Below are 12,205 nucleotides of genomic sequence, written 5' to 3'. Positions count from 1 at the left end.
TAGGATGCCTTAAATATTTAGGATTATTTAATAAAATTTTGGACTCCATGTAGACCCCATGGCAGTTCCTTGGATAGATGAGAATACTTATAGATCATACTTGTAGATACTTTTTATCTCATTCCTCCTGCAGCCCTCTCTTTTCTCATCATCACTATATGGAGAAATGTCGTCTTGGCGTACTCAGAGCCCAACATTGCCATCAGATCATAAATGAGAGATGGCTGTAGTCTATTACTGTGCACGAATTAACTCAATGTGAATGTCAGAATTAGCTGGAAGCGAATCTTGAGTGCGATGAAACACATCTTTAGATTTTAATCAAGGTGTCTTACAGAGTTACAGAATAGAGGGTCAGGAGCTAAAAATCCCACCCAGGTTCTTACCAGGATGGTACACCTGCAGAACCCACTGCAGACTATCCTCAGATGACGCTAAGCTAAAAGGCTCAGTGCACATTTCACTCCCTAGTTTTGCATGTCTCCACCTTCCTTACTGCTGATTGACAGCGCTGCCTTGTCTGAACTGAGCACTATCTCCATAGAGCTCAGGCAAACCAGTGCTGTCAATCATCAGTGAAGGAGGCGGTCACATGCAGAACTAGTGGGCGGAGCAGTGCTCTGAGCCTCCTGGCCACGCCCAGGGTGCACTGATTAATCTTCAGTTTGTGCAGAACAGAGGCAGCGATTAGATCACTGAAAGTGGGATTTATAGAGGGGCTGTAAAAGGCGGCATGCTGAGTTTATAAAGTCAGTTGTGGCTGACACACTCCCTTTAAAGGATAATTCCCTCTATTTTATGATTACAAGATTTCCAAGACTCGGATTACGGGACATGACTCACATCTGGGCGTCAGTATCTCATGATCCAAGAAGTGGACAAATTTCATTACTGTTCAATGTCTTGTTATTAATGATACCAGACTAGAAATCATAACGGTGGGGGCAGATAATTACCAAGTGGAGCTGGTATCCATTACTAATAAACGTCGCTGCAGCTGTGGTCATATCATGCCTTCTACTCCACTCACATCCAGAGCTGCAGCAAGTCTGCCAGTCTCTTGTTAGCTGTCAAGCAGCAATACTTACTGGCCCCTGCTGGTTGACTGTGCACAGCGTTGATTTCCTTTATTGCTTTTTTATACACATTATTTCTCCCGTAGCGCAGAGCATTATTATAGGATTTTAGCAAAGCTGATGGGGTTACGACTCTCACCTCAGTTCTCACAGATTTTATCCGTGTGCAGAATTGTGAATACAGCTCCGGGTGGGACTGTGCAATTAAGATACAAGGTAACACAACATTAGGGCAGGATGACTAAGGCAAAGGGGAAGATCGCTTTAAATATCTCTTACTGAATGTGCAGAACGTGAACCTAATTATGTGTAACCAGCAGCCGATTATGGGAAGTTTATAAAGCAGATTTTTCTAAATGGAACAAAACTTGTGGTATAAAGTGAACCGAGAGAATAGTTCAATCTGCATGGAAGTCACTATTCTCCTGCCTGTAATGTAAAAAGAAAAACATGTCGTCTTCAGAATTAGTCATTTCCATCTTGAGAAAAATAATGGTTCATAGTAATACCTCCCAGAAGAAAGAGGGAGAAACAACATAATGTCCTCAATATAAAGAATGATAGGATACAACTACTATAATACTGGCCCCTATGTGCAAGAATATAACTACTATAATACTGCCCCTATGTTCAAGAATATAACTACTATAATACTGCTCCCTTTGTACAAGAATATAACTACTACTAGATGGCAGCCCGATTCTAAAGAATCGGGAGTCTAGAATCCATATATACTTTATTTATTCAAATGTAAGAATAATACAATTAATAAATAATAGTAAGAAAGAACAAAAAATGGCTGCACTCACCAGCTCTTGACAATTCTTGTTATTTAAGGTACAGTTACACAGGATCCATGAACATGCTTATGAGGGGAGTGATGAAAGACATCAGACAACAACTTTGCGTGTTGTGGCAAATGCCACAACAACGGTTCTTTGCTTAAGAACAATAATGTAAATAATAAATAATATATATCAATAACTATGTATATTGGTATGTTCTATGACATTTTAAAATATTTCATTATTATGTGGAAAAGCTCTTAGTACCCATACTGGCGCATACTTGTGTGCCCATCAGGTATTTTCACAGTAAAATTTTCACAGGTGGGGCCCCTCGTCCTCCGATTTGGTGGGCGGGGACCCTCCGCCTCCGATTTGGTGGGCGGGGACCCTCGGCCTCCAATTTGGTGGGCGGGGACCCTCGGCCTCCAATTTGGTGGGCGGGGACCCTCGGCCTCCGATTTGGTGGGTGGGGACCCTCGGCCTCCGATTTGGTGGGCGGGGCCCCTCGGCCTCCGATGTGGTGGGCGGGGCCCCTCGGCCTCCGCTTTGGTGGGCGGGGCCGGGACCCTCGGCCTCCGATTTGGTTGGCGGGGCCCCTCGGCTCCGATTTGGTGGGCGGGGACCCTCGGCCTCCAATTTGGTGGGCGGGGCCCCTCGGCCTCCGATTTGGTTGGTGGGGCCCCTCGGCCTCCGATTTGGTGGGCGTGGACCCTCAGCCTCCGATTTGGTGGGCGGGGACCCTCGGCCTCCAATTTGGTGGGCGGGGACCCTCAGCCTCCGATTTGGTGGGCGGGGACCCTCGGCCTCCGATTTGGTGGGCGGGGACCCTCGGCCTCCGATTTGGTGGGCGGGGCCCCTCGGCCTCTGATGTGGTGGGCGGGGCCCCTCGGCCTCCGCTTTGGTGGGCGGGGCCAGGCCCCTCGGCCTCCGCTTTGGTGGGCGGGGCCGCTCGGCCTTCGATTTGGTGGGCGGGGCTCCTCGGCCTCCGATTTGGTTGGCGAAGCCACTCGGCCTCCGATTTGGTTGGCGGGGCCCCTCGGCCTCCGACTTGGTGGGCGGGGACTCTTGGCCTCCGATTTGGTGGGCGGGGACCCTCGGCCTCCGATTTGGTGGGCGGTGACCCTCGGCCTCCGATTTGGTGGGCGGTGACCCTCGGCCTCCGATTTGGTGGGCAGGGACCCTCGGCCTCCGATTTGGTGGGCGGGGTCCCTCTGCCTCCGATTTGGTGTGCGGGGACCCTCGGCCTCCGCTTTCGTGGGCGGGGCCACTCGACCTTCGATTTGGTGGGCGGGGATCCTCGGCCTCCGATTTGGTTCGTGGGGCCCCTCGGCCTCCAATTTGGTGGGCGGGGACCCTCGGCCTCCGATTTGGTGGGCGGGGACCCTCGGCCTCCGATTTGGTGGGCGGGGACCCTCGGCCTTCGCTTTGGTGGGTGGGGCCCGTCGGCCTCCGATTTGGTGGGCGGGGCCCCTCGGCCTCCGATTTGGTGGGCGGGGCCCCTCGGCCTCCGATTTGGTGGGCGGGGACCCTCGGCCTCCGATTTGGTGGGCGGGGACCCTCGGCCTCCGATTTGGTAGGCGGGGACCCTCGGCCTCCGCTTTGGTGGGTGAAGCCCGTCGGCCTCCGATTTGGTGGGCGGGGCCCCTCGGCCTCCGCTTTGGTGGGCGGGGCCTGGCCCCTCGGCCTCCGCTTTGGTGGGCGGGGCCGCTCGGCCTTCGATTTGGTGGGCGGGGCTCCTCGGCCTCCGATTTGGTTGGCGGGGCCCCTCGGCCTCCGATTTGGTTGGCGGGGCCCCTCGGCCTCCGATTTGGTGTGTGCTCTGCCTGGGGCCACTGTGCTCTGCCTGGGGCCCCATATGCTGCCTGGGGCCCCTGTGCTCTGCCTGGGGCCCCTGTGCTCTGCCTGGGGCCCCATGTTCTGCCTGGGGCCCCTGTGCTCTGCCTGGGGCCACTGTGCTCTGCCTGGGGCCCCATGTTCTGCCTGGGGCCACTGTGCTCTGCCTGGGGCCCCATAAGCTGCCTGGGGCCCCTGTGCTCTGCCTGGGACCACTGTGCTCTGCCTGGGGCCCCATATGCTGCCTGGGGCCCCTGTGCTCTGCCTGGGGCCACTGTGCTCTGCCTGGGGCCCCATATGCTGCCTGGGGCCACTGTGCTCTGCCTGGGGCCCCATATGCTGCCTGGGGCCCCTGTGCTCTGCCTGGGGCCCCATATGCTGCCTGGGGCCCCTGTGCTCTGCCTGGGGCCCCATATGCTGCCTGGGGCCCCTGTGCTCTGCCTGGGGCCCCTGTGCTCTGCCTGGGGCCCCATGTTCTGCCTGGGGCCCCTGTGCTCTGCCTGGGGCCCCATATGCTGCCTGGGGCCCCTGTGCTCTGCCTGGGGCCCCATATGCTGCCTGGGGCCCCTGTGCTCTGCCTGGGGCCCCTGTGCTCTGCCTGGGGCCCCTGTGCTCTGCCTGGGGCCCCTGTGCTCTGCCTGGGGCCCCATGTTCTGCCTGGGGCCCCTGTGCTCTGCCTGGGGCCACTGTGCTCTGCCTGGGGCTTCATATGCTGCCTGGGGCCCCTGTGCTCTGCCTGGGGCCCCATATGCTGCCTGGGGCCCCTGTGCTCTGCCTGGGGCCACTGTGCTCTGCCTGGGGCCCCATAGGCTGCCTGGGTCCCCTGTGCTCTGCCTGGGACCACTGTGCTCTGCCTGGGGCCCCATATGCTGCCTGGGGCCCCTGTGCTCTGCCTGGGGCCACTGTGCTCTGCCTGGGGCCCCATATGCTGCCTGGGGCCCCTGTGCTCTGCCTGGGTGTAGGACACTGGTGACGTCACTTATCTCCGGACATTAGCTCCGGACATTAGCTCCGGACATTAGCTCCGGACAAAGCCACGGAAGTTGGCACAAATTGCAGGAAGTAGTATTCTAGGCAATTATATATTAGATAATACTGCTCCTATATACAAGAATATAACTACTATAATACTGCCCCCATTTACAAGAATATAACTACTATAATACTGCTCCTATGTACAAGAATATAACTACTATAATACTGCTCCTATGTACAAGAATATAACTACTATAATACTGCCCCTATGTCCAAGAATATAACTACTATAATACTGCCCCTATGTACAAGAATATAACTACTATAATACTGCCCTTATATACAAGAAGATAACTACTATAATACTGCCCCTATATACAAGAATATAACTACTATAATACTGTCCCCTATGTACAAGAATATAACTACTATAATACTGCTCCTATGTATAAACATATAACTACTGTAATACTGCCCCCATGTACAAGAATATAACTACTATAATACTGCCCCTATGTACAGGAATATAACTACTATAATACTGCCCCTGTGTACAAGAATATAACAACTATAATACTTCTCCTATGTACAGGAATATTACTACTATAATACTGCCCCTATGTACAAGAAAATAACTGCTATAATACTGCCCCCCTCTGTACAAGAATATAACTGCTATAATACTGCCCCTATGTACAAGAATATAACTACTATAATACTGCCCCTATGTACAAGAATATAACTACTATAATACTGCCCCTATGTACAAGAATATACTCTAACTACTATAATACTGCCCCCCTATGTACAAGAATATAACTGCTATAATACTGCCCCTATGTACAAGAATATAACTACTATAATACTGCTCCTATGTACAAGAATATAATTACTATAATACTGCCCCCTATGTACAAGAATATAACTGCTATAATACTGCCCCTATGTACAAGAATATAACTACTATAATACTGCCCCATGTACAAGAATATAACTGCTATAATACTGCCCCTATGGACAAGAATATAACTACTATAATACTGCTCCTATGTACAAGAATATAATTACTATAATACTGCTCCTATGTACAGGAATATAACTACTATAATACTGCTCCTATGTACAAGAATATAAATACTATAATACTGCCCTTATGTACAAGAATATAACTACTACTAGATTGTGGCCCGATTCTAACGCATCGGGTATTCTAGAATATGGATGTCCCCGTAGTATATGGACAATGATGATTCCAGAATTCGCGGCAGACTGTGCCCGTCGCTGCTTGATCGAGGCAACCTTTATGACATCATCGTCGCCATGGCAACCATTATGACATCTACGTCGATACTGTGCCTATTGCTGATTGGTCGAGGCCTGGTGGCCTCGACCAATCAGAGACGCGGGATTTCCATTATGACATATACGTCGATACTGTGCCCGTCGCTAATTGGTCGAGGCCCAGGCGGCCTCGACCAATCAGAGACGCGGCATTTCCAGGACAGACAGAAAAACCCTTAGACAATTATATATATAGACTAGATTTTGGCCCGATTCTAACGCATCGGGTATTCTAGAATATGGATGTCCCCGTAGTATATGGACAATGATGATTCCAGAATTCGCGGCAGACTGTGCCCGTCGCTGCTTGATCGAGGCAACCTTTATGACATCATCGTCGCCATGGCAACCATTATGACATCTACGTCAATACTGTGCCCGTCGCTGATTGGTCGAGGCCTGGCGGCCTCGACCAATCAGAGACGCGGGATTTCCAGGGCAGACAGAAAAACCCTTAGACAATTATATATATAGATTATACTGTTCCTATGTACAAGAATATAACTACTATAATACTGCCCCCCTATGTACAAGAATATAACTGCTATAATACTGCCCCTATGTACAAGAATATAACTACTATAATACTGCCCCTATATACAAGAATATAACTCCTATAATACTGCCCCCTATGTACAAGAATATAACTCCTATAATACTGCCCCTATGTACAAGAATATAACTACTATAATACTGCCCCTATCTACAAGAATATAACTACTATAATGCTGCCCCTATCTACAAGAATATAACTACTATAATACTGCCCCTATGTACAAGAATATAACTACTATAATACTGCCCCTATATACAAGAATATAACTACTATAATACTGCCCCTATGTACAAGAATATAACTACTATAATACTGCCCCTATGTATAAGAATATAACAACTATAATACTGCCCCCTATGTACAAGAATATAACAACTATAATACTGCACCCTATGTACAAGAATATAACTGCTATAATACTGCCCCTATGTACAAGAATATAACTACTATAATACTGCTCCTATGTACAAGAATATAATTACTATAATACTACCCCCCTATGTACAAGAATATAACTGCTATAATACTGCCCCTATGTACAAAAATATAACTACTATAATACTGCTCCTATGTACAAGAATATAATTACTATAATACTGCTCCTATGTACAGGAATATAGCTACTATAATACTGCTCCTATGTACAAGAATATATCTACTATAATACTGCCCCTATGTACAAGAATATAACTACTATAATACTGCTCCTATGTACAAGAATATAACTACTATAATACTGCCCCTATGTACAAGAATATAACTACTATAATACTGCCCCTATGTAGAAGAACATAACTACTATAATACTGCACCTATATACAAGAATACAACTCCTATAATACTGCCCCTATGTACAAGAATATAACTACTATAATACTGCCCCTATGTACAAGAATATAACTACTATAATACTGCCCCTATGTACAAGAATATAACTACTATAATACTGCCCCTATGTATAAGAATATAACTACTATAATACTGCCCCAATGTACAAGAATATAACTACTATAATACTGCCTCTATATACAAGAATATTACTACTATAATACTGCCCCTATGTACAAGAATATAACTACTATAATACTGCCCCTATGTATAAGAATATAACAACTATAATACTGCCCCCTATGTACAAGAATATAACTACTATAATACTGCTCCTATGTACAAGAATATAACTACTATAATACTGCTCCTATGTACAAGAATATAACTACTATAATACTGCTCCCTATGTACAAGAATATAACTACTATAATACTGCCCCTATGTACAAGACTATAACTACTATAATACTGCCCCCTATGTACAAGAATATAACTACTATAATACTGCCCCTATATACAAGAATATAACTCCTATAATACTGCCCCCCTATGTACAAGAATATAACTGCTATAATACTGCCCCTATGTACAAGAATGTAACTACTATAATACTGCCTCTATGTACAAGAATATAACTACTATAATACTGCCCCTATGTACAAGAATATAACTACTATAATACTGCCCCTATATACAAGAATATAACTACTATAATACTGCCCCTATATGCAAGAATATAACTACTATAATACTGCCCCTATGTATAAGAATATAACAACTATAATACTGCCCCCTATGTACAAGAATATAACTACTATAATACTGCTCCTATGTACAAGAATATAACTACTATAATACTGCCCCTATGTACAAGAATATAACTACTATAATACTGACCCTATGTACAAGAATATAACTACTATAATACTGCCCCTATGTACAAGAATATAACTACTATAATACTGCCCCCTATATACAAGAATATAACTACTATAATACTGCCCCTATGTACAAGAATATAACTACTATAATACTGCCCCCTATAAACAAGAATATAACTACTATAATTCTGCCCCTATGTACAAGAATATAACTACAATAATACTGCCCCTATGTACAAGAATATAACTACTATATTACTGCCCCTATGTACAAGAATATAACTACTATAATACTGCCCCTATATACAAGAATATAACTACTATAATACTGCCCCTATGTACAAGAATATAACTACTATAATACTGCCCCCTATGTGCAAGAATATAACTACTATAATACTGCCCCCTATGTACAAGAATATAACTACTATAATACTGCTCTTATGTACAAGAATATAACTACTATAATACTGCTCCTGTGTACAAGAATATAACTACTATAATACTGCTCTCTGTGTACAAGAATATAACTACTATAATACTGCCCCTATGTACAAGAATATAACTACTATAATACTACCCCTATATACAAGAATATAACTACTATAATACTGCTCTTATGTACAAGAATATAACTACTATAATACTGCCCCTATATAAAAGAATATAACTACTATAATACTGCCCCCTATGTACAAGAATATAACTACTATAATACTGCTCTTATGTACAAGAATACAACTACTATAATACAGCCCATATGTACAAGAATATAACTACAATACTGCCACTATGTACAATAATATAACTACTATAATACTGTCTCCTATGTACAAGAATATAACTACTATAATACTGGTCCCTATGTACAAGAATATAACTACTATAATACTGCCCCTATGTACAAGACTATAACTACTATAATACTGCCCCCTATGTACAAGAATATAACGACTGTAATACTGCTCTTATGTACAAGAATATAACTACAATAATACTGCCCCTATGTACAAGAATATAACTACTATAATACTGCCCCTATGTACAAGAATATAACTACTATATTACTGCTCCTATGTACAAGAATATAACTACTGTAATACTGCCACTATGTACAATAATATAACTACTATAATACTGTCCCCTATGTACAAGAATATAACTACTATAATACTGCCCCTATGTACAAGAATATAACTACTATAATATTGCTCCTATGTACAAGAGTATAACTACTATAATACTGCCCCTATGTACAAGAATATAACTACTATAATACTGCCCCCTATGTACAAGAATATAACTACTATAATACTGCTCTTATATACAAGAATATAACTACTATAATACTGCTCCCTATGTACAAGAATATAACTACTATAATACTGCTCCTATGTACGAGAATATAACTACTATAATACTGCCTACCTTTGCACCCACAGACGTTATACATTTATTATTATCATCCACATAGAAAAAGAACGAATGGCACCAGGTGTCTGGCCAAATCAAGTGATATAGAGTTAGATCCGTATTGACCTTTAAAAATGGTTATTTTCCGCTCCTGGGAACCTGGTGCTCTGCATCATTTAACAATAAATGTGTCCAAGCAATTTAGAAAAGAAGATGCGGCACTCACCCATTTGCAGTGAAGAAAATGTCCTTTTTATTTCACCATCCAACGGTTACAGACATTATACTTGAAAGTGGCAGGTGTATAACGGCCTATACGCGCGAAACGGCCGTCGTCCACTCCTCTCTCCCCGCACTCTCACGTATACCTGCTGCCTTCAAGTAAAATGTCTGTAACCGTTGGATGGTGAAATAAAAAGGACATTTTCTTCACTGCAACTGGGTGAGTGCCACATCTTCTTTTCTAAATTGCTTGGACACATTTATTATTCTGCCTCTGAGCGGTGTTCGGTGTCATGTCAGCTGTTCTCCTCTGGTGCTGGGCCTTGTCAGCAGGTCTTGATGATATTTGCCATCTCTGTTAGTATTTTGTGGACATAATATTTACTCTCAGGCTCGTGGTATCAGATGAGGAGTGATGTGATGTTTGCTGGGATCTACGGCTCTTTTGTGCACAGTAGAAATGTCGTAAATTATCAGTGAGATTGCTCTATAGTGTTCCCTGAGATGTGGCGATTTCTTTCTCTAAGTTCTCCCGGTACATACATATATATATATATATATATATATATATATATATATATATATATATATATACACACAGTCTATATATATGTGCCTATTACGGTACGTTCTCTTGCTATAGTTGTGATTTTCTTGTAGATGGATGAGATTTTCAAAATCAAAAGTTGAGGAAATCACGAGTAGCTTCATCCATAGCGTTTAAAAAAAAAGAGGAAAAATACAAACAAACATAAAAAGCGCATAAATAGTGCAAGAAACTGAAATGAGCCACCGTAATTGATGCAGAAATGATGCTGAAAATGTGCAGCGTGAAAATCTCCCAAAGTCTGCACACTCAGGGGTAAACGACTGGGGACATTTGCACTAAAACTTTGTGAATTTCCAAATATAAATCAGATGTAAACTTCTGGATTATCACATCACGCGCCCACATTGAAGAACAGGAAAATAGCAGGCGAACAATAGACATCAAGATAGGTGCAACGTAAAGGAAGAAAATGGTACAAAACAGAAAAAAAACAACAGGAAAAACTAGACAAAGGAATAGTAGGTGCAGATGCAATAATGGCTGCAGCAGCACAGACCCCGATTCATTGTGTTTCTCTCCCACCAGGTAGAGTCGTGGTGGAAACAGCTGTGACCTCCTCTATGTACAACTCTGAAGCCCGGAATGTTCTAGAAACCCTGAAACATTGCCACCACCATCTTGAGCTGTTGAACAATTCCTTCTTCCAGGCTGAGGATTCTTACCCATCGCTTCACCTGGACAATGGCACAAATGTCTGCACAGTCAATAATCCAGAACCTGGAGCCATCGCAGCGTTATAACCACGGTGCTATAAAGTATCCAGCATTGTAATACTGGAGCAGAAGCTGCCTGTCAATAAAGAAGGGACTGGAGAGAACCGCTGCTTCTTCTGGACCAGAACCTTCAGGTAAGGTGGTAATGGGGCCCGCTCTTCTCTTTGGATAAGCCCCGGTTGTTGCAATGATTCCTCCAGAATTTGGTGATCCGCGGTCTCCTAGTGCTGGGATCGCCAGCTGTAATTTGGGAAAACTTGGTGGTACGTGGTCTGTTTAGCTGCAGCGCCTCCACTGGGGAAAAGAGGTAGCACAGGGTGGCCATTGCACAGAATAGGTGTGTGATGCAGGACAGGTGGGGTCCTCTGGAACGGGGACGCTCTTGTAGCCCCCTGTTCCCCATTTTTTATGCTTGAGCCTCGTTTTACTACTTTCATCTCCTGCACAGGATCCTGCCATAGTCAGGAGATCCGTCCACATGTTGGAGGGCAGGATGTCCGGCAGTTCCCTAAAAGCTGCCGCCTGGGAATCACATCACAAGGTCTGCGCTGCTCATCTTGTGGGACAGCGCCGCCATGATCATGTAGAAAAGAAACGAGACAATATTCCTTGTGCACGACCTTGAAAGGGACCTGTCATCATCATTACACCTGTGAGGTCACAGCCCATTGAGACAAACTTTATTTTATCTTCCATATGCAAATCAGATTGCAAGTGCAGAGTGGGCGTGTCGGTGCAGTCTGGCACCTCTCCGCCTCCGCAGCACCGCTCTTTGCTAGTTGATTGATGGAGCCTCTTCTACATGACGTCACCTCCTCCAGCACAATATGAGAGTATAGGCGCATCTTCACGAGCAGATGATTGGAGGACAGACGATTGTCGGGATGCTCATTCCAGATGATTGTTCTGTGCAAACATGGCGCAGTCATCCGGCGAACAGACCGTTTACAGGAGAAAAAAAATCACC

The 12,205-nt window shown here is 44.7% G+C and overlaps 1 protein-coding gene across 9 annotated transcripts in view; it reads left to right on the top strand.

The window, feature by feature from the left end:
* Window positions 1-12,205, top strand: part of LOC143764161 (CMP-N-acetylneuraminate-beta-galactosamide-alpha-2,3-sialyltransferase 4-like) — a 228,159-nt gene that overhangs the window by 41,192 nt on the left and 174,762 nt on the right. For 5 of the 9 annotated variants that reach the window (XR_013213075.1, XM_077249439.1, XM_077249438.1 and 2 more), the window contains one exon: window positions 11,051-11,372. The exons of the other annotated variants lie outside the window; for them this stretch is intronic. The gene's annotated coding sequence lies outside the window, so the exon portion shown is untranslated. The remainder of the gene's footprint in view (window positions 1-11,050; window positions 11,373-12,205) is intronic. 9 annotated transcript variants of the gene reach the window in all.

This window comes from Ranitomeya variabilis, chromosome 4 (assembly GCF_051348905.1).
Source record: "Ranitomeya variabilis isolate aRanVar5 chromosome 4, aRanVar5.hap1, whole genome shotgun sequence".
Taxonomy (NCBI): Eukaryota; Metazoa; Chordata; class Amphibia; order Anura; family Dendrobatidae; genus Ranitomeya; species Ranitomeya variabilis.
The sequence above is the reverse complement of the archived record's forward strand: the minus strand, read 5'-3'. Positions and strand labels throughout refer to the sequence as shown.